This window comes from Pelophylax lessonae (genome assembly GCF_965119305.1).
Source record: "Pelophylax lessonae genome assembly, chromosome: 12".
NCBI lineage: Eukaryota > Metazoa > Chordata > Amphibia > Anura > Ranidae > Pelophylax > Pelophylax lessonae.
Window position 1 is genome coordinate 82,937,600 of NC_138779.1, and position 24,747 is coordinate 82,962,346.

At 41.4% G+C, this 24,747-nt stretch overlaps 1 protein-coding gene across 1 annotated transcript in view; it reads left to right on the forward strand.

Moving 5' to 3' along the window:
* Window positions 1–24,747, forward strand: part of FAAP20 (FA core complex associated protein 20) — a 546,873-nt gene that overhangs the window by 167,952 nt on the left and 354,174 nt on the right. The window lies entirely within an intron of this gene.

Here is a 24,747-nt window from a genome sequence, read left to right on the forward strand (position 1 = left end):
TTTTTTTACGTTTGCGGATTAATAGAAAACTTAAAAGTTCTAAACCTTTGGAAATAAAAAATTCCCCCCATTCTTTGAGGGAAACTTGATCCAACAGACCGTCATTAGGAGGGACATCCCACCTAAGACGTCTGGGAATAATTTTTGCAGATAAATAGTATTCAAATGTTAATATGTCCCACCAGATTTTTATGTTTTTCTCAAACAAATGTCCAAGTTTTTTAAACAAAAAACCTAGATCCTCTGGATCTTTACGGGGTACGGGAACATTAGAGAATACTTCATTCACCTTCACTTCCCTTTGTTCTAAAAACTGAAATATATCCATGTCCTGCAGCTGAATAAAGGAAGATTGTAAACAGAATCAAATAAAAAGAAATATTCAGCGCTGGACTCTTGTACACACCACTAATAAATGGACCAGCAGCTAAGCACTCAAGGGCAATATCTCCAAAACACCTTCTGAATACATAATAGAAAAATAGTGCAGCGCAATCCTAGTGGTAAAATTATAAAATCATGCAGAGTCCCAGTGTTAATAGGTGTCCATATAAACAGATAAAAGTCTCCAGTGTAAAGTGGTCCTAGGGCAATTCCATAAGGTGCTTGTCTCCACGAGTGCTCATGCAATCCCACCACCTGTTCACACTGCCGCTCACCTTAACAAAGAGACCCTACAGGGTCAACCAGCATTTCATCTCAAAATCAAAGCATCCTCACACTTTCTTCCTTAAGCGTAGTAAATGATTACACCTCCGATGCACTGTCAGCTCCTCAAACAATGTTACCAATATGTGTAGGAGACAAGAAAAAACGATCTAATGCTCTCTGTATGCAATCAAGCACTCTTTAATCCATATAAGAAAACAACTCACATTTTTGAAGAAAATAACAGCGCATATCTGCAGAGTTTGCAAGCAGGCGTGCATCAGGTCCACCAACCCGGAAGAGTGAGAGGCGGCCGCGGGTCACGTGACATCCAGTATATTGATTACTATCTACAGCCAGTTGTGAGGGAAACAAGATCCTTTCTGAGAGACACTAAGCATATGATCCAACTCCTGAATGATTTGCCGTGTTCCAATGATAGTGTATTAATTACAGCAGACGTTGGGTCTTTATACACTATCATTGGACATGAGGACGCTTTAGCAGCAGTCAAATGGTCCCTAGCCACTTCAACTCTGACTAATAAACACAAAAGATTCCTATACAGAAGTTTGAACTTCTGTTTAAACAGGAATTATTTCTGGTACGACCATCGCTACTACCTCCAAACAAGGGGAGTAGCGATGGGGGCCAAGTTTGCTCCCAGTGTGGCCAATCTTTTCATGGCCCACTGGGAGGAAGAGGCTGTATTTGGCACCCTACCACAGGAACTTATTTGTTACAGACGTTATATTGATGATATTTTTATGGTATGGGAAGGAGACATGGCAGATCTGCAAACATTTATGGATAGGTTGAATAGTAACACCAAAAATATCACTTTAACATGGAATTTGGAGAAGGAAAAGATTGCCTTTCTCGATCTTGAGATTTATAAACACGAAGGCGCCTTGAGAACAAGGAATTTTTTCAAACCTACTGATAGGAATGCATTTATCCCCTTGGATAGTTGTCACCACCAGATGTGGCTTTGCAACATTCCAAGGGGACAATTCACTAGATTAAGACGCAATTGCGCTTCGGATAGTGACTATCAAGTACAATCAAAGGTTTTGGAAAAGCGTTTTCTTGAGAAAGGATACAAAAAGGACCCCATTAGAAAAGAATTGGAGGATGTGGGAAGGAGTAACCGCGATACTCTCCTGAATGGAGACAAAATTAATCCAGTGGATCCAGGTTACAGAATAATTTTTGATTACAATATACACTACAAAAAAGTAGAACGTATTGTTAAAAAGTATTGGCCTATCCTTAAAGAGGACAAAATTCTAGGACCCCATCTGACAGAATTCCCTAAGTTTATCTACCGGAAGGCCCCTTCACTGCGAGATAAAATCGCGCCTGGGGTTGTTGACCCACCTCGTATCAGGGAGAATCATATTTTTTCTTTTCTTTCTGGCACCTATACATGTGGGAAATGTGCTACCTGTAAGAGCTGCAAGAAGAACCTAAAGAAACGAAAAGAATTTGTAGCTACTGCTACTAATAAATCATATAACATCAAAAATCTGATCACCTGTAAAACGCAAGGGGTGGTGTACATGTTACAGTGTGAATGCCGCCTTCAGTACATAGGACGTACCTCTCGTGCTTTACACGTCAGGGTGGGCGAGCATATCACTAATATCCGTAAAGGTTTAGAAACGCATAGTGTCTCAAGACATTTTAAAAAATTCCATCAAAAAAATCCCAGTGGGTTGCAATTCTGGGGAATAGAGAGAGTCCACCCACACTGGAGAGGTGGGAATTTTATTAGACAGTTGAGTCAACGGGAGTCTTATTGGATTTTTGAATGTAAAGTTTTAACGCCATTAGGACTCAATGTTGAGTTTGATCTCAACTGTTTTATTTCTGACCGATGAGATATTTTTTGCCTTTTTAATGTTCCCATATTCTTATATTTTATATTTTATAGGGAATATATTTATTGCTTTGTTCTTTGTCTTTTATAGTATTCACATTGCGGTTTATATTTTGTAATTTTAATAATTTTATGTGCATTATTGTGTATATGTCACTTATTGTTCACATTTATGATTAGGCAATGCTCAGATACGCCATCTAGTGGAGAGTTGAGATTTAGCCGGAGTCACAATGACGATTACCACCCATTGAATCCTTTGGATTATGGGAAGATGTATTATTTTAAATTTGGGCATAGTATATTTATTAAATTGTATTTAATGTATTTCCACAAGCTGGTTCTTGTGGAAAGTTTTTAAATTGCCCGTACACACTGCATATAAGAATACAGGCTGGTCCTGGCTTAAGGGTCATGCAGTGTTTACTTCCTGCCCTTAGTTTACATCACTTCCTGTGTACATCACTTCCTGTGTACATCACTTCCTGTGTACATCACTTCCTGTGTACATCACTTCCTGTTTCCTGTTTCCATTTGGAATCATACTGATTAGTTAATTGAAGACAGGAGGTGGGCAGATCATATTGTCATAAAAGACGGGTCCGCAGTATGGTACGTGACCCTTGCTGAAGAAGTCCCGCTTATTTTCACGGACGTAACGCGTACGAGGGATGTCACGTGACCCGCGGCCGCCTCTCACTCTTCCGGGTTGGTGGACCTGATGCACGCCTGCTTGCAAACTCTGCAGATATGCGCTGTTATTTTCTTCAAAAATGTGAGTTGTTTTCTTATATGGATTAAAGAGTGCTTGATTGCATACAGAGAGCATTAGATCGTTTTTTCTTGTCTCCTACACATATTGGTAACATTGTTTGAGGAGCTGACAGTGCATCGGAGGTGTAATCATTTACTACGCTTAAGGAAGAAAGTGTGAGGATGCTTTGATTTTGAGATGAAATGCTGGTTGACCCTGTAGGGTCTCTTTGTTAAGGTGAGCGGCAGTGTGAACAGGTGGTGGGATTGCATGAGCACTCGTGGAGACAAGCACCTTATGGAATTGCCCTAGGACCACTTTACACTGGAGACTTTTATCTGTTTATATGGACACCTATTAACACTGGGACTCTGCATGATTTTATAATTTTACCACTAGGATTGCGCTGCACTATTTTTCTATTATGTATTCAGAAGGTGTTTTGGAGATATTGCCCTTGAGTGCTTAGCTGCTGGTCCATTTATTAGTGGTGTGTACAAGAGTCCAGCGCTGAATATTTCTTTTTATTTGATTCTGTTTACAATCTTCCTTTATTCAGCTGCAGGACATGGATATATTTCAGTTTTTAGAACAAAGGGAAGTGAAGGTGAATGAAGTATTCTCTAATGTTCCCGTACCCCGTAAAGATCCAGAGGATCTAGGTTTTTTGTTTAAAAAACTTGGACATTTGTTCGAGAAAAACATAAAAATCTGGTGGGACATATTAACATTTGAATACTATTTATCTGCAAAAATTATTCCCAGACGTCTTAGGTGGGATGTCCCTCCTAATGACGGTCTGTTGGATCAAGTTTCCCTCAAAGAATGGGGGGAATTTTTTATTTCCAAAGGTTTAGAACTTTTAAGTTTTCTATTAATCCGCAAACGTAAAAAAAAAAAGATATGGTTGAATTACAAATTAAAGAAATAAAGGACAAACTAGAGCTTAAAAAGGATCATTCTGATTTTCAGAGACTTTCTAAAGATTTGAAAATTAAAATGGAAAAATGGGATAGGGACATTCAAGAGAAAAAGAAAAGTAAATATCAGAGAGATCTGACCGATTTTGGTTCCAATGATATTTTTAAATGGCAACAGTCCTTCTTGGAACCCTCATCTTCCAATATGGAAGGGGGGGGAAATGAAGAAATGGAAGCCTCCTCTTCTTCTAATAATATAAATGTAGAAAGGTCCCAGGGGTCTATACATCAAATTGTAACACCTCTGCCTCAACGTTCCCAGGTTTTCCATCAAAGAGGGAAGAAGGGAAAAAATAGGAGAGGACGGGGTAGGGGACATAACTATGGCCCCCCCTCGTTCTCTACATATGCCCCAATCCCTGACCCACCACCTCCACATAGAGATACCAATCAGTGGCAGATGGTTAGGGGAAGAGGAAGAGGGAGGGGAAGGGGTCGAGGAAACTATCACCCTTACCCAGCGAAGAGAGAAGGAGTTGATCTTTCAAGTAATAGATTTGCTCCTCTTCGAGATTATCAAGAGAATCAAGGGTACTCCAATCCGACCGCTTCTTCCTCTTCTTTTTTAGGGGGAGGGTCCCCTTGGAGGGGACCACAGACTCAGCTCCCCCCACGAGCATTCAGAACCCCGCAACAGGAACACCCCTGGAGAGGGAACCATCCTCAGTCAGGCAAACGAAAAAATCGAGAGGATGCAGGGGAGGACGAAAAGTCAAAAAAACAGAGACCTCGGTAGGAGCTGGAGTCTTTAACCTTAGCGGGATCCCACTCACAGAAGATGAGATGAGGGTTCTGGATAAGGGTTTGAAATTCGCCCCCATCAGAAATCTTAACAAATTTCAGACGTATATTAATATTCAAAAATTTACACGACAGTTGAATATTAAGAAATATTTCCTCTCCAATCCGATTACAAAAAATGCATCTTCTGATACAATTAATCAGTCTAATCTAAGGAATAGATCTACCTTTAACCCTCCAGGCCAAGATATAAAACATTTAGAAGTGTTCCGCAACATGGTCTGTGGGGACTTAGAGAAATTAAATGTGAAAAGAGTATCAGATCCCCAGTACATAAAAAGAGGGATTCAGTCACTTGAAAATAGGAGTGACATTGTAATTCGGCCTGCCGATAAGGGAGGAGGTTTGGTAGTCCTTAGTGGAACCTATTACAGAGGGGAAATGCTGAGACTCCTGGGTGACAGGAGCACTTATCAGATCCTGCCCCATGATCCCATGTTGGAGTTTAAGGATGAATTGCACTCTCTAGTGACAAAAGGAGAAAGAAAAGGGGTATTGAGTCATAAAGAGGCTTCGTATCTTAATCCCCCTTTTTTGTAGAAGACCAATTATCTATTGTCTCCCTAAGATTCATAAAAGTACAGATAACCCCCCTGGCCGCCCAATCGTGAATGGAATAGACTCCATTTCTTCAAGATTGGGCCAGTATATTGATTACTATCTACAGCCAGTTGTGAGGGAAACAAGATCCTTTCTGAGAGACACTAAGCATATGATCCAACTCCTGAATGATTTGCCGTGTTCCAATGATAGTGTATTAATTACAGCAGACGTTGGGTCTTTATACACTATCATTGGACATGAGGACGCTTTAGCAGCAGTCAAATGGTCCCTAGCCACTTCAACTCTGACTAATAAACACAAAAGATTCCTATACAGAAGTTTGAACTTCTGTTTAAACAGGAATTATTTCTGGTACGACCATCGCTACTACCTCCAAACAAGGGGAGTAGCGATGGGGGCCAAGTTTGCTCCCAGTGTGGCCAATCTTTTCATGGCCCACTGGGAGGAAGAGGCTGTATTTGGCACCCTACCACAGGAACTTATTTGTTACAGACGTTATATTGATGATATTTTTATGGTATGGGAAGGAGACATGGCAGATCTGCAAACATTTATGGATAGGTTGAATAGTAACACCAAAAATATCACTTTAACATGGAATTTGGAGAAGGAAAAGATTGCCTTTCTCGATCTTGAGATTTATAAACACGAAGGCGCCTTGAGAACAAGGAATTTTTTCAAACCTACTGATAGGAATGCATTTATCCCCTTGGATAGTTGTCACCACCAGATGTGGCTTTGCAACATTCCAAGGGGACAATTCACTAGATTAAGACGCAATTGCGCTTCGGATAGTGACTATCAAGTACAATCAAAGGTTTTGGAAAAGCGTTTTCTTGAGAAAGGATACAAAAAGGACCCCATTAGAAAAGAATTGGAGGATGTGGGAAGGAGTAACCGCGATACTCTCCTGAATGGAGACAAAATTAATCCAGTGGATCCAGGTTACAGAATAATTTTTGATTACAATATACACTACAAAAAAGTAGAACGTATTGTTAAAAAGTATTGGCCTATCCTTAAAGAGGACAAAATTCTAGGACCCCATCTGACAGAATTCCCTAAGTTTATCTACCGGAAGGCCCCTTCACTGCGAGATAAAATCGCGCCTGGGGTTGTTGACCCACCTCGTATCAGGGAGAATCATATTTTTTCTTTTCTTTCTGGCACCTATACATGTGGGAAATGTGCTACCTGTAAGAGCTGCAAGAAGAACCTAAAGAAACGAAAAGAATTTGTAGCTACTGCTACTAATAAATCATATAACATCAAAAATCTGATCACCTATAAAACGCAAGGGGTGGTGTACATGTTACAGTGTGAATGCCGCCTTCAGTACATAGGACGTACCTCTCGTGCTTTACACGTCAGGGTGGGCGAGCATATCACTAATATCCGTAAAGGTTTAGAAACGCATAGTGTCTCAAGACATTTTAAAAAATTCCATCAAAAAAATCCCAGTGGGTTGCAATTCTGGGGAATAGAGAGAGTCCACCCACACTGGAGAGGTGGGAATTTTATTAGACAGTTGAGTCAACGGGAGTCTTATTGGATTTTTGAATGTAAAGTTTTAACGCCATTAGGACTCAATGTTGAGTTTGATCTCAACTGTTTTATTTCTGACCGATGAGATATTTTTTGCCTTTTTAATGTTCCCATATTCTTATATTTTATATTTTATAGGGAATATATTTATTGCTTTGTTCTTTGTCTTTTATAGTATTCACATTGCGGTTTATATTTTGTAATTTTAATAATTTTATGTGCATTATTGTGTATATGTCACTTATTGTTCACATTTATGATTAGGCAATGCTCAGATACGCCATCTAGTGGAGAGTTGAGATTTAGCCGGAGTCACAATGACGATTACCACCCATTGAATCCTTTGGATTATGGGAAGATGTATTATTTTAAATTTGGGCATAGTATATTTATTAAATTGTATTTAATGTATTTCCACAAGCTGGTTCTTGTGGAAAGTTTTTAAATTGCCCGTACACACTGCATATAAGAATACAGGCTGGTCCTGGCTTAAGGGTCATGCAGTGTTTACTTCCTGCCCTTAGTTTACATCACTTCCTGTGTACATCACTTCCTGTGTACATCACTTCCTGTGTACATCACTTCCTGTGTACATCACTTCCTGTGTACATCACTTCCTGTTTCCTGTTTCCATTTGGAATCATACTGATTAGTTAATTGAAGACAGGAGGTGGGCAGATCATATTGTCATAAAAGACGGGTCCGCAGTATGGTACGTGACCCTTGCTGAAGAAGTCCCGCTTATTTTCACGGACGTAACGCGTACGAGGGATGTCACGTGACCCGCGGCCGCCTCTCACTCTTCCGGGTTGGTGGACCTGATGCACGCCTGCTTGCAAACTCTGCAGATATGCGCTGTTATTTTCTTCAAAAATGTGAGTTGTTTTCTTATATGGATTAAAGAGTGCTTGATTGCATACAGAGAGCATTAGATCGTTTTTTCTTGTCTCCTACACATATTGGTAACATTGTTTGAGGAGCTGACAGTGCATCGGAGGTGTAATCATTTACTACGCTTAAGGAAGAAAGTGTGAGGATGCTTTGATTTTGAGATGAAATGCTGGTTGACCCTGTAGGGTCTCTTTGTTAAGGTGAGCGGCAGTGTGAACAGGTGGTGGGATTGCATGAGCACTCGTGGAGACAAGCACCTTATGGAATTGCCCTAGGACCACTTTACACTGGAGACTTTTATCTGTTTATATGGACACCTATTAACACTGGGACTCTGCATGATTTTATAATTTTACCACTAGGATTGCGCTGCACTATTTTTCTATTATGTATTCAGAAGGTGTTTTGGAGATATTGCCCTTGAGTGCTTAGCTGCTGGTCCATTTATTAGTGGTGTGTACAAGAGTCCAGCGCTGAATATTTCTTTTTATTTGATTCTGTTTACAATCTTCCTTTATTCAGCTGCAGGACATGGATATATTTCAGTTTTTAGAACAAAGGGAAGTGAAGGTGAATGAAGTATTCTCTAATGTTCCCGTACCCCGTAAAGATCCAGAGGATCTAGGTTTTTTGTTTAAAAAACTTGGACATTTGTTCGAGAAAAACATAAAAATCTGGTGGGACATATTAACATTTGAATACTATTTATCTGCAAAAATTATTCCCAGACGTCTTAGGTGGGATGTCCCTCCTAATGACGGTCTGTTGGATCAAGTTTCCCTCAAAGAATGGGGGGAATTTTTTATTTCCAAAGGTTTAGAACTTTTAAGTTTTCTATTAATCCGCAAACGTAAAAAAAAAGATATGGTTGAATTACAAATTAAAGAAATAAAGGACAAACTAGAGCTTAAAAAGGATCATTCTGATTTTCAGAGACTTTCTAAAGATTTGAAAATTAAAATGGAAAAATGGGATAGGGACATTCAAGAGAAAAAGAAAAGTAAATATCAGAGAGATCTGACCGATTTTGGTTCCAATGATATTTTTAAATGGCAACAGTCCTTCTTGGAACCCTCATCTTCCAATATGGAAGGGGGGGGAAATGAAGAAATGGAAGCCTCCTCTTCTTCTAATAATATAAATGTAGAAAGGTCCCAGGGGTCTATACATCAAATTGTAACACCTCTGCCTCAACGTTCCCAGGTTTTCCATCAAAGAGGGAAGAAGGGAAAAAATAGGAGAGGACGGGGTAGGGGACATGACTATGGCCCCCCCTCGTTCTCTACATATGCCCCAATCCCTGACCCACCACCTCCACATAGAGATACCAATAAGTGGCAGATGGTTAGGGGAAGAGGAAGAGGGAGGGGAAGGGGTCGAGGAAACTATCACCCTTACCCAGCGAAGAGAGAAGGAGTTGATCTTTCAAGTAATAGATTTGCTCCTCTTCGAGATTATCAAGAGAATCAAGGGTACTCCAATGCGACCGCTTTTTCCTCTTCTTTTTTAGGGGGAGGGTCCCCTTGGAGGGGACCACAGACTCAGCTCCCCCCACGAGCATTCAGAACCCCGCAACAGGAACACCCCTGGAGAGGGAACCATCCTCAGTCAGGCAAACGAAAAAATCGAGAGGATGCAGGGGAGGACGAAAAGTCAAAAAAACAGAGACCTCGGTAGGAGCTGGAGTCTTTAACCTTAGCGGGATCCCACTCACAGAAGATGAGATGAGGGTTCTGGATAAGGGTTTGAAATTCGCCCCCATCAGAAATCTTAACAAATTTCAGACGTATATTAATATTCAAAAATTTACACGACAGTTGAATATTAAGAAATATTTCCTCTCCAATCCGATTACAAAAAATGCATCTTCTGATACAATTAATCAGTCTAATCTAAGGAATAGATCTACCTTTAACCCTCCAGGCCAAGATATAAAACATTTAGAAGTGTTCCGCAACATGGTCTGTGGGGACTTAGAGAAATTAAATGTGAAAAGAGTATCAGATCCCCAGTACATAAAAAGAGGGATTCAGTCACTTGAAAATAGGAGTGACATTGTAATTCGGCCTGCCGATAAGGGAGGAGGTTTGGTAGTCCTTAGTGGAACCTATTACAGAGGGGAAATGCTGAGACTCCTGGGTGACAGGAGCACTTATCAGATCCTGCCCCATGATCCCATGTTGGAGTTTAAGGATGAATTGCACTCTCTAGTGACAAAAGGAGAAAGAAAAGGGGTATTGAGTCATAAAGAGGCTTCGTATCTTAATCCCCTTTTTTGTAGAAGACCAATTATCTATTGTCTCCCTAAGATTCATAAAAGTACAGATAACCCCCCTGGCCGCCCAATCGTGAATGGAATAGACTCCATTTCTTCAAGATTGGGCCAGTATATTGATTACTATCTACAGCCAGTTGTGAGGGAAACAAGATCCTTTCTGAGAGACACTAAGCATATGATCCAACTCCTGAATGATTTGCCGTGTTCCAATGATAGTGTATTAATTACAGCAGACGTTGGGTCTTTATACACTATCATTGGACATGAGGACGCTTTAGCAGCAGTCAAATGGTCCCTAGCCACTTCAACTCTGACTAATAAACACAAAAGATTCCTATACAGAAGTTTGAACTTCTGTTTAAACAGGAATTATTTCTGGTACGACCATCGCTACTACCTCCAAACAAGGGGAGTAGCGATGGGGGCCAAGTTTGCTCCCAGTGTGGCCAATCTTTTCATGGCCCACTGGGAGGAAGAGGCTGTATTTGGCACCCTACCACAGGAACTTATTTGTTACAGACGTTATATTGATGATATTTTTATGGTATGGGAAGGAGACATGGCAGATCTGCAAACATTTATGGATAGGTTGAATAGTAACACCAAAAATATCACTTTAACATGGAATTTGGAGAAGGAAAAGATTGCCTTTCTCGATCTTGAGATTTATAAACACGAAGGCGCCTTGAGAACAAGGAATTTTTTCAAACCTACTGATAGGAATGCATTTATCCCCTTGGATAGTTGTCACCACCAGATGTGGCTTTGCAACATTCCAAGGGGACAATTCACTAGATTAAGACGCAATTGCGCTTCGGATAGTGACTATCAAGTACAATCAAAGGTTTTGGAAAAGCGTTTTCTTGAGAAAGGATACAAAAAGGACCCCATTAGAAAAGAATTGGAGGATGTGGGAAGGAGTAACCGCGATACTCTCCTGAATGGAGACAAAATTAATCCAGTGGATCCAGGTTACAGAATAATTTTTGATTACAATATACACTACAAAAAAGTAGAACGTATTGTTAAAAAGTATTGGCCTATCCTTAAAGAGGACAAAATTCTAGGACCCCATCTGACAGAATTCCCTAAGTTTATCTACCGGAAGGCCCCTTCACTGCGAGATAAAATCGCGCCTGGGGTTGTTGACCCACCTCGTATCAGGGAGAATCATATTTTTTCTTTTCTTTCTGGCACCTATACATGTGGGAAATGTGCTACCTGTAAGAGCTGCAAGAAGAACCTAAAGAAACGAAAAGAATTTGTAGCTACTGCTACTAATAAATCATATAACATCAAAAATCTGATCACCTGTAAAACGCAAGGGGTGGTGTACATGTTACAGTGTGAATGCCGCCTTCAGTACATAGGACGTACCTCTCGTGCTTTACACGTCAGGGTGGGCGAGCATATCACTAATATCCGTAAAGGTTTAGAAACGCATAGTGTCTCAAGACATTTTAAAAAATTCCATCAAAAAAATCCCAGTGGGTTGCAATTCTGGGGAATAGAGAGAGTCCACCCACACTGGAGAGGTGGGAATTTTATTAGACAGTTGAGTCAACGGGAGTCTTATTGGATTTTTGAATGTAAAGTTTTAACGCCATTAGGACTCAATGTTGAGTTTGATCTCAACTGTTTTATTTCTGACCGATGAGATATTTTTTGCCTTTTTAATGTTCCCATATTCTTATATTTTATATTTTATAGGGAATATATTTATTGCTTTGTTCTTTGTCTTTTATAGTATTCACATTGCGGTTTATATTTTGTAATTTTAATAATTTTATGTGCATTATTGTGTATATGTCACTTATTGTTCACATTTATGATTAGGCAATGCTCAGATACGCCATCTAGTGGAGAGTTGAGATTTAGCCGGAGTCACAATGACGATTACCACCCATTGAATCCTTTGGATTATGGGAAGATGTATTATTTTAAATTTGGGCATAGTATATTTATTAAATTGTATTTAATGTATTTCCACAAGCTGGTTCTTGTGGAAAGTTTTTAAATTGCCCGTACACACTGCATATAAGAATACAGGCTGGTCCTGGCTTAAGGGTCATGCAGTGTTTACTTCCTGCCCTTAGTTTACATCACTTCCTGTGTACATCACTTCCTGTGTACATCACTTCCTGTGTACATCACTTCCTGTTTCCTGTTTCCATTTGGAATCATACTGATTAGTTAATTGAAGACAGGAGGTGGGCAGATCATATTGTCATAAAAGACGGGTCCGCAGTATGGTACGTGACCCTTGCTGAAGAAGTCCCGCTTATTTTCACGGACGTAACGCGTACGAGGGATGTCACGTGACCCGCGGCCGCCTCTCACTCTTCCGGGTTGGTGGACCTGATGCACGCCTGCTTGCAAACTCTGCAGATATGCGCTGTTATTTTCTTCAAAAATGTGAGTTGTTTTCTTATATGGATTAAAGAGTGCTTGATTGCATACAGAGAGCATTAGATCGTTTTTTCTTGTCTCCTACACATATTGGTAACATTGTTTGAGGAGCTGACAGTGCATCGGAGGTGTAATCATTTACTACGCTTAAGGAAGAAAGTGTGAGGATGCTTTGATTTTGAGATGAAATGCTGGTTGACCCTGTAGGGTCTCTTTGTTAAGGTGAGCGGCAGTGTGAACAGGTGGTGGGATTGCATGAGCACTCGTGGAGACAAGCACCTTATGGAATTGCCCTAGGACCACTTTACACTGGAGACTTTTATCTGTTTATATGGACACCTATTAACACTGGGACTCTGCATGATTTTATAATTTTACCACTAGGATTGCGCTGCACTATTTTTCTATTATGTATTCAGAAGGTGTTTTGGAGATATTGCCCTTGAGTGCTTAGCTGCTGGTCCATTTATTAGTGGTGTGTACAAGAGTCCAGCGCTGAATATTTCTTTTTATTAGATAGGAGAGATAGATAGATAGGAGAGATAGATAGATAGATAGATAGATAGATAGATAGATAGATAGATAGATAGATAGATAGATAGATAGATAGATAGATAGATAGATAGATAGATAGATAGATAGATAGATAGATAGATAGATATGGAGAGATAGATAGATATGGAGAGATAGATAGATATGGAGAGATAGATATAGATGGAGAGATAGAGAGATAGATATAGATGGATAGATAGATAGATAGATAGATAGATAGATAGATAGATAGATAGATAGATAGATATACATACACAGGCATAGCAGCCCACATTACATTATTATATAGCCATCAAGCAGTGTCTGGCCTACCTGGTGATGACTGGTCCTGGCGCTCTGATCCGATGACCTGGTCATTAAGAGGGCAAATCCTTGCGGTCCAGAAGTGGTTAAACCTGCAGGAGGAGTGGTGTTTTTATTTGGAAATTACTTTACTATTGCTTTAGGCCTGATTCACATGATACGGTCCTGCAGGTTTAACCACTTCTGGACCGCAAGGATTTAGCCCCTAATGACCAGGCTATCAGATCGGAGCCGAGCGCCAGGACCAGTCATCACCAGGTAGGCCAGACACTGCTTGATGGATTATTTTAGGCCTGCTTCACAGAGTTTGTACTGACTGACTATATAATAATGTGCAAAAGTGAACCAAAGTCCCTAAATTCAGCAATGAAATTGAAGTGAAGTAGAAATTTAATAATTTAAGTTTAATAATTGAATACCGTGATAATACCGTATACCGTGGCAAAACCCTAATCAATTAATCACAGCATGAAAATCTGATACCGTCACATGCCTACCCCTCACCCCAACTTCCTCTTTGGTATTTGGAAGCAGAATCAAAATGAACAACTAGGTCATCCATTGTCCAGGCATGAGAACCACGCGGCCTAACCCGGGGGGGGGGGATAGGAAAGGGGGATTCTGTGGACATGCATCATTAGATCATTAGAGTCATTACAGCGTCGGGTTTGAATGGTCGGGTATGTGGGATGCAGGAACCATGGTAAAGTTCCGAAGCTGGGCAGGATCAGTACAAAGGGTGTTTGTTATCCAGTTCGCAGAGTGTAGAGGTTCAGTTCTCTAGGTGGTAAGGAAAGGCTCGAGGGATGTGCAGCATGGGAATGGAAGAAGCAGGGAGGGAGTAATACTCCATGTACTTACAAAGTTAGGGAGGAAATCAATCGGGAGCAGGTGGGACTCTCACCGGGGATAAACAAAGTCATTCACAAAGGGAGAGGACATCAAGGTTCCGGATGGTCTCTCCCCTCATTCGGGGAGTGGCGCGGGGTGCCTGCTTTGTCGTCTCTGGATCTGGGCGAGTTGGTGCTGGAGCGATGGCGCGTGCGTCTGCTCTTGCGGCTCTGCCTCTGAGATTTCGGTGTTCCCGTTGTGGAGACCTGGACCCAGGATCTGGGGGAAAAAACGAGCAGTACCACTCAGGGAGATCCATTTCAGGGATGTCGAATGCTGCACAAAAAGTAGTGAGGTCACCCGGGGTGCGCAGAGAAGCATTCCTGTTGCCAGAGGAGGCAAATAGGCAGAAGGGAAAACGCCATCTATATGTAATACCCCGGGTTCGAAGAACTTCCAGCAGGGGGCGCAGCGCCCTTCTATTTTGCAAAGTAATGGCCTACAGGTCCTGAAACAGCTTCACTTCCGATCCATTAAAGCGAATTGAGTCTCTAGATCTGGCCTTCCTCAAGATGGCTTCCTTGAGAGGGAAACTGACCAGGCAGGCTATAACGTCTCTTGGGGGATCCAGGTCACCACCCCTGGGTTGGAGGGCCCTGTGCACTCTCTCATACTCAATTGGAGAGTCATGAGGACGATCCATCAGGTCGTTAAATATGTTAGTGAGTGCCGATTCCAGCAGGCTCAACTCTTTCAGGGAGGCCTCGAAGGCGAATGTTATGCCTTCTTCCCCGATTATCAAGGTCCTCGATCTGGCGGTTGACTTCGATCATGTGGGGGATATGTGCGTCTGAGGACCGCTGCAGCTGGCGAATGGCAGAGCCCTGTGTAGCAGTAGCTTTCTCAGTGTCGTTCAATCGTGCAGTAACCGAACGAAGCTCCGCTGTAAGCTCAGTGATGGCTGCCCCAAGTGTTTGCTTGATGTCCGAGGCAACATTTTGTAGGTCCTGGAGGCTAGGAAGCGGAACCGCTATAGTAAGTGTAGAAGCCGGCTGGGGTTGCAAGTTAGCCTGGAGAGCGGAAAGGCCTAGGGCGGGAGCCGGGGAGGCCGCGCGCTGTTCCAGAGTCTGTGAGCGGAGCACTAGTGGGGTACTCCCGAGGCCCGTTGGTGGATCCGATAACACCCGGTTGGCTGAAGTGCTTCGTCCGGATCGAAGCATGGCAATTGACCGCTGGGAAGTATGTGATAAAGCAGGTTTTTATCCCCTATGCACAGAGCGGCTCTATTAAGCGGCCATCGAGGTCCGGTGCCAAACCATGCCCCAGGTGATTATTACTTGGCACATTGGTTAAAGTAGCAGAGGTCTCATTAAGGAACTGGGTAATATTCAAAGGGACAGCAATAAGAGGGATGCGGGCTGTTTCTGGATGGAGTTTGCTACATATCCAACATTTTTCAAAACCTGACTTCCTGGCATAAGCATATTTAAATTTTGTTAATAACATTTCACTGTGAAAAGTGGGTGGATTCTCATCTACACCATGCTCAATACTCAATACTCTCTTTGTTCTGTTATGTGTCTCATGTGCAGGGTATGGTCCGCATATACTTCTCATGACACCCAAATCTTCCGGGTGATAGGTGCAGTTAGTAACAGTCCATACAAGGGAAAACACTGAAAATGGAATCAGGATTATCAGCAGCTATAGTTTGCCTGAGTCCAGTGCAACTGGAAAAGTCATTTTCTACAGGGTCTGGGTGGTCTGCCCCTGTCAGTACCCCCTTTTCTTGACTCTCCTGTTCAAGGTCAGGGCAATCTGCCCCCGTTAGTACCTCTCTTGCTTCTGGATCCTCCTGTTCAAGGTCAGGGCAATCTGCCCCCGTTAGTACCTTCTTGCCTGCTTCTGGATCCTCTGGCTCAGGTCCTGTCCGCACCAACTTTACTCTAGTGGCATGGATCCAAGTAGGGCTGTGTTCGGTCAAAACAGCGGTCCTGGTAACTGCTACCACAGTGGTCTCTGGGCCGTAGGCGAAATCCTTTTGTTTCTTTCCTTTGGGCAGCAGCTTCATCACCACTACGTCTCCTTCTCTGAAGGGATGGGTATTTTCCTGTAAAAAGAAGAGAAAAGGTGCGAGCAACTTTTTGTTCCGTTCCACTTGATTCGAAGTTTCAATTACTCTTTTCTCAATTTGTCTTTATTCGTGCTATTCATTCTTACCATTATACCTGAACTCTGCGGATAATAATCTATTTTCAAGATTTTAACTAGTTCCTGGCATATTTTTGATATGAAAACTGGAGCATAATTAAACCTAATTCAAGGCAGGCACCCCCATCCAGGAATAATCTCCTGATTGAGAATGCATGCCACCATGTGGGCATCTCCCTTTTTGTGGTCCTAAAAGCTTGCACTCATCTGCTAAACACGTCCACTATTTGACTAAAAATAACTCTTATTTCTTCCCTGCTTTGGGCCTATATGTGAAATCTATTTGTAGATGTGTGAATGGGTTTGATGGGTATTGGAGATGCTCATGTTTGGCCTTATATGTTTGGATTGTTTGTTCCTAATACAAGTGATGCATCTAGCAACATATGCTTGCAGTAAACTGTCAGTAATACTTCATATGTTCTTTCCCACCCCCTGTGTCCTATTCCATAATACTAGGCAATAAACAGTGGGGTGCTAGCTGCGGGGATACACACAAGATCTCCCCTCTTTTAGAAAAAGGCTACTCTCAACTTTTTCTAAAATATCACCCAAGTCCTTAAACCTGTTCTGTAGCTTCTGGGTGCGTTTGTAGCTTCAACAATGTGTGATCTTTTGGCTTGGAGCAGGAATTTAACCACAAAAACATCCTCTGCTCCCTCTATGGCTGCCTATATATCATGTTGTGGTGTAACACAACCTTTAATACCAGTAGCCCATTTAAAACTGGGGCCTACCTAGGGCAAATGATGTGGCCATCTCTATTACCATCTCACAAGATGCTTTGTGCTATGTTCGGAGTCACTTCAGGCATGCCTTTAGACCTGGACTGCGACCATCTTTGGACAAAAAACTATAGGGCAAAGTCTACCACCATACTCCTGGGCAAGTACACCTGTCATGGTCTTACAATTGTCCCTTGCATAAACACAAAACATTTTTCCATGATTTGGGAGGCCCAGTGCAGGCGCTACAATCATAGCATTTTTCAGATAAATAAACGCATTCAACATTACTTGTGACATTTCTGGACCTGTGGTTTGTCTCAAAATGTTATTATAGATAGGAGCAGTCTGGATCCATAACAAGCAATGATCCTGTGGGCGGGCAAGACCCACTGTGGGCTGGCAAGACCCACTAGAGCAGCAGCTCTTATGTGACTGACTCTACTATCACCCTCTGTGAGAACAAAACCAAGGTAAACAACACTTTCCTGACACCACTGTCATAATTCCTGTGACACTTTGTGTCCACATACATGTACATTTCTTCAATAAACTCACTCGCTCTGACTGGCCTCCACAGAGTGACTACATATGTCATATACATATTGTAGCGGGACTGACCCATGAACAGGTGTCCATCCCCTCTTGCATGGTCTGGAGAACTATATAGCGGACAATCAAATTGTCTACTTAGCCCTGAGGCATTTCTACACCAGGTAAGTTACCTGGACTGAAAAAATAAGAAACAAAGATGGCTGTGTCTCCTCGTCCAATAGGACGCTTGAAAAAAACACACTACTTAAACCAATCACTGTACAGTGGGTAGCATTGGATGGTATGGCTGTCAGTAGAGATGGCACATCAGATACCTCTTGCATGCTATGATCAGATAAAGAACTAAAAAACTTTTTGGCTTAGTGTCAATTTTTTTTTTTGTTTGTTTTTTTTTTTTGTGCCATTCTAACAAAAATCTGGCCAGAGGTTCCCCTCTTTTAATAAAGGATACCCATAAAATATAATTTAAAAACTATAATCAGATAAAAAGTTAATCTGATTTGAAACTTTTGGCTCTGTGCCAACAGGGTCCAATGGTCACACTAATTGCGGTAACTCTTTCTGTCCAAAAATAAATTCCATAGCTATAACAGGAATAATGATATGACATTTGAACACTTTCTTGGCAAGTAGCCAATTTTCTAAATTTTGCAGGAAGGCTCCCCTTCACATAGGGGACCATTTGCCAAATATAATTTTTCATTATCTATAATTCTATAAAGAATAACTGCAAAATATCCTGCCGACAACGGCAATTTATATTTTTTCCTAGTAAAATAGTGTTTTTATTCATTATTACTACGCTCATACAAGATGGGCACAAATGTATAAATGGCAAAACTTCAAAAAAATTCTATAAAAATAATTGTATATGTGTAGGAATGCTGAGACCATTTGTTCTACAACTGTTCTGAATTAGGGAACTAATGCAGAAGTGCATTTGCAGCAGTGACCCCCCCCCCCCCCCTCTTTTCCCCTCGTGTAAGGAAATGTACTAGCTTTAAATGTATCTGACATATAAACATTTTCTGCTCGTCTGACATTACGAAGAAAACTACACCTGCCTTGGAGAATGAAACTGTGGGGTGCAGGTGTGGTCAGGGGTATTTGTAAGGTAATATTATTATTGTAGGGGGGCCTATGTTGAAAATGTCCTACTCTTTTATTTGCCTCTTCTGATAACGCCCTTGAAAATGCGTCCTGACAGGCTGCTTTTCTTTAGACAGATCAAAAGAGCCAGTTGCATCGCTCTCTGTTATGGCTTTTTGAAAACCTTACAAAGTTTTAGTAGCCCAATCAGAAACTTGCTGTTTTACAATTAACATGTACTGTGACTTTAAATTAACGACAAATGTTTGAATTATAAGACTGTGCTACTCAGCAACGACACTTAACTGCAGCCCAAAGTCTCACCCATCTTCTGTCTATAGGCAATCGCTGTGGTCTATATCTACATGTTTAAAGACTTTCACTTTCACTTCTAATAGCTCTACGTAGCTTTTTTCCTATTCTATTGTACTAATACGGGGCATAAATAAACCAATTCTCCCCGCATTTTCCATGTACTTTACATTACAACTAAACATTTACTAAAAGATTTACTTGTATCCTAATATCTCTAAGGCTGGCCACACATGTCCGGACAACTCTTCAATTTTCTGTTAGATCCACCGCAAACCACATAATAAGAGGTCAAAATTAAACACATTCATTTGTATTCAATTAGGCAGACGTTTGTACTACATAGCTGAAGGTAAATTTCAAGAAAACTGCACTGAAAATTGTAAGAAAATTGTATCATGTATGGCCAGCATCAGACCTAAACCTTCAGTATAATTTCACAAAACCATAAACAAAACATGTCTCTAAGATTTACACATTCACAAAATCACTTAAATGTATCTGGGTCCTTAGACCCTCTTTATGGTTAAAAAACGCTCCTGAAAAACCATTTGGTGTATGTATATTACACCTTATACTCCCAGGTATAGTGGCTAGAAGGCTTTCCTACCATTATAGACAAACAAACAATACACATAATAAACATTCATCTTGATTTGTCTAATAACCTACGATTGGTCAGTCAATTTTTACAGTAATAATGAAACTGTCGCTATCAGTGTTATATTAACAGTCAGCAGGCGCAATTTTTACAAGTCATATATAATTATAGACACAGTTTCCATATATGTCAAACCAGCAATATAATACTCCAATACAATATGACAATATTTTCAAATGAAATAACAAAATAATTACGTGATCAACAGACTTATCTACTTACCAAATAAGTATTTTAGATCAAACAAACAAATTATCTTATACTCTAAATCTTACAGTTTCTATGCGATAGAAAGATATAAGCAAGAAAAGAGGTAGTTGTTTTCTACACAGAACAGACTGACATCTATTTATTATTCACTAAAGGAACGGGGTTTTCCTAAAACCCCCTGGGCTTCCCTGAAACCCAAAGAAAAAAAACTGTCTTTGTTGAAGACAGCTTCACCGCCTCCCAGAGACGTTTTATTTGTCCCTCCCAGAGGAACGGGATTCTTCCCGAGAAAAAATCCCCTGGGCTTCCCAGAAGCCCCGGATATTGTCTTTCCTTATAAATGACAAATCCTGTGTCTCCCAGAGACACTGTCTCGATACGTTCCCAGAACGTATTCAGGTTCAACAACCTAACATATAATATCTTTCCCTGAAAAATATTATTCTGGCTTCCCTGAAGCCTCTATATATATATATATATGTATATATAGTTATATATATATATATATATATATATAAATCCAGAGCGTCTTCCCAGAGCCGCTCTATTATCCAACACGCTCCCTGAGCGTTTGGTGTATGGCTCAGAGATCGGAACCAGGGCCAAACGGCCAAGTCCCACCGGACAGGCAAACAGATAAAATAAAATATCTCCTTACCAAGACCGGTGAATCCTTGGACCCGTGATGACCGCTCTCTCTCCGACCCCGGACGAAGCCCCCAATCTGAAGGTAATTTCTCTTAATATTCACCCTAGATACCTTAAATATATATGTATATCATAAGTCCCTGACTTATTAGCTAAATCTAGTCTGTTCTATGTAAAATAAAGCAGAGCTCTGGAGAATGTTTTATCCTGTTGAAGGAGACACACACAACCAGTGTTCAGTCTAAAACATTCTTAGCTTTATTCCATGTGCGGGGTAATTATTATACACAGAATTGAACAGGAAATACAGTTGGGAGGGGGAGTGAATACTCTCAGGAAGAGTCAAGTTCTCACAAAAGTCAAACAATGGGTTAATACAGAATGTTCGTTAGAAATTGCAAAATACGCCTTGTCTAGATCCTATAACTCAAAGTAGCCTAAAGAGGAAGCAAATGTGTTAGGTACAAAGGAAATGAAATGTATCTTTATCTTGAAGTGTCAGGACACTGAAAAAACACATAGGGTGATTTACTCAGTTCATTGTTTGTGTAAGTAAAGACTTAAAGTAACCTTAACTAAAATATGTCATTACAAGTCAAAGCTGTATTTAAGAAAATGGCGTGACACAGGTCAAGCACTAGAAAATGGTTGCCAGCAACTAGAAAGAGGTTCTGTCATTCCCCTTCAATGGTCAACCGATAGTTACAAGTACCAGTTACCAACCCTTTCCCCTAGGGGGAAATGCATGCACTTACAAAGGATATCCCACATCCCTCAAAAGACAAAGCTGTCTTTATGCAGGAATCTAACAAATTAAAAGAAACTCAGGATCTATGTTGGGCAGACATGGCTCAATTGCTGAGAATAGTCCTTGGATTCGCTGATCTAAACAAGGTCGTACAGGAAAGTGCAGATGACAATGCTAATGTCACAATATGCCCTACAGGTGGGGGAAACTTCCCATTTTGAGCTGAAGATAAGACAACAGACAGATTAGAAAGGAAGTGGAATGTTGTAGAATTATAAATGAATAGCCCTCGCAGAACATATCAGATGGCTTGCTAGATGTAAGACAAAATAAGACTGAGGATGTTTTTGATTATTTTAAACTTGTCCAGACCATGGCAGAAACAGTGGGGGTAGATGTTACTGATCGTACTAACATTACTGCAATAGGTTGTAAAAATGCTGTTGTGATGGGACTTAAGGAATCAACAAGGAAATGATTAATGGCAACAAAACCAGCTGAGGGAAGTGTGCAGCAGTATTGAGGCCCAAGAAGAAGACAGAAGAGAGAAGAGGTTTAATGCTTTTGTGGCCTAAGATCAGGCTCAAGGAGCTAATTTTTTTTCAAAGAGAAACCAGGAAGTGCTTTAATTGTGGCAGGAGTGGGCATCTTACTAGAAGGTGCAGACTGCCCGATAAACATAAGCAGAAGAAGGGGGAAGGTAATGATTGACTAGCAAAGCATCACAAATTCTCTTAGAGGACTGAGGTTATGTCAGGGATGTCGTGGCAGAGCCTGACATGTAGAGGAATGTCTCACCGGATGAAGAGACTGGAACTATGTGCGATCCCAGGATAGGGATGCTAAAAGGATATCTTAGCAGGACACAGGTTCACCAGAGTCTAAGTGCTAGCCGGTATTCACCAGGGCCCCTGATGGTGGGGATGGATTTGGCTGCGTGGTAACACCAGATCGCGGTCCTCCGGATTCCCCAGCCAGGCCAAGAGCAGGTCCAGGTCCAATAGCCGGTAGCGGATAAGCAGATCAGGGTGAGGCAGAAGAGTAGTCAAGACAAGCCGAGGTCAGGGCAGGCAGCAGGTAATCAAGGTCGAAGGCAAGCCGGGTCAGATGATCAGGAATAGCAGGTAATTCAGGTACAGGAGACAGGAGAGCTGAAGAGTAGTCAAGACAAGCCGAGGTCAGGGCAGGCAGCAGGTAATCAAGGTCGAAGGCAAGCCGGGTCAGATGATCAGGAACAGCAGGTAATTCAGGTACAGGAGACAGGAGAGCGGAAGATCACACAGCAAGGAATCAGTGTGACCACTCCCCTTAAATAGGGCGCTTGGCGCCAAATATGATAGGGTAGCCTCGAACGAATCCATGGTAGCCTCGGACTGTTCCATGGTAGCCTCGAACTCTTCCATGGTAGCCTCAAACTATTCCATGGTAGCCTCGCACTGTTCCATGGTAGCCTCACACTGTTTCATGGTAGCCTCGAACTGTTCCGTGGTAGCCTTGAACTGTTCCGTGGTAGCCTCGAACTATTACATGGTAGCCTCTAAGTATTCAAGGCCCCTCTGCGTACGCCTCTGCGTACGTGCATGCGCATAGGCGTTTGCCGGTTTGCGGCGCCAGTGCGCCTGCGCATAATAGTGAATCCCTGACAGGTAAACTAGTGCATTTCTGAAACAGATGGTACGTTTTCCAAAATTAACAGACCAGGTAATTTCACGTTTAGTTAATTCTGGCTCTGCCCGGACTATAATTCAAAAGCCCTGCCTACCAAAGGACATCCCCCTTACGTCTGGGCCATTAGCAATTGGAGTGGGAGGAAAGTCCACCCCTCTCAAGGAAACTCCCCCCATACAAATAGGGATTGGAAACCATAATATGTTTCATAAGCTAATAAAAGTAGTGTGAAGGCGCCTGGCTCTTTTAGGTTTATTAAAAGGATACTAAAACCTGCTGCCCTTTTAATTGTAAAAATAAAATATCTGGATATTAAAATTGGTAAAAAGGCGCTGGTGACCCTGGATGTTAAATCATAAATATTTAATTAAATTATTTAATAAACGTATATAAATTAGTGCTTGTAAAGTGCTTTTTATTTAAAAGTTTGGATCACAGTCCACTATTTATTTCAATCGATTAAGAGATTAGTATTTAATTCATTTAACATCCAGGGTCACCAGCACCTTTTTACCAATGTTTCATAAGCTGCTTGTCTCTGACACTGTACCATGTAATCTACTGGGAAGAGACTTACTGAAGCACTTACAAGCCTGCATGCAGTATACACCTAATGGAGTAGAAGTACATGTTGGAAAATTAGATGAGGAAATTATATGTGGATTGACAGCAATGGAACTAGAAGAAGAGATTGAAGGCAATATTCCACCTGAAATTGTTGCCCAAATACCTGATACTCTCTGGGTCAAGGGAAAGTATGATGTGGGGCTTCTACAAGTCCCTCCAGTAAAAGTTTAAATAAAAGCAGGAGCCAAAATCCCCACGTATAGAAATTTAAAGGGAGGTATGGGTGGCGCTGCCTGGGAAAGAACTGCAGGTGTATCCAAGTCAAATGCTATTGCCTAAGACAGGGTTTCTCAACCATGGTGTGTCATGAAGGGTCTCCAGGTGTGCCCCGGCAAAATGGCCCCAACTTAGGCAGCAGTCTGCTCATTAATCACTGCTGGCCAGTAGGTTGTTACATCGGTGCCGGTACGGTGCTGGTGCACTAAAACTCACTTCCCGCTGCCACAGGCACTCAGGAAGCTGTGTTGGCCTTCCTGACCGCATCTTGCCAACTGATTACATCATCAGTTGCTATAGGCGGGTCGAGTGTACAAGCAAGGGCTTGCTGGGATGTGTGAGCTGGGAGACGCTGGCTGGCGCGCTTTTCCCCAGGGGAGGCAAAGCTGAACGTGAAGAGGGGAGAAAAAAAACAGGGTGAAGGCTCTTCAGTGGCTACATTTGAGCTCCTCTTTGCTTCGTGAGGTACAGGATTTTTAACCTTTGAATGGCGATTGCTTTGCTTGTAATATAAATATATGTCTGTATATATATAAAAAATCTAAAGATAAAAAAATATATGTTTGTTTAAATTGCTGTATTATATTACTGATAGTGGTAACTGTACTTTTTTTTTTATACTGTATTCCGCTTGGACAT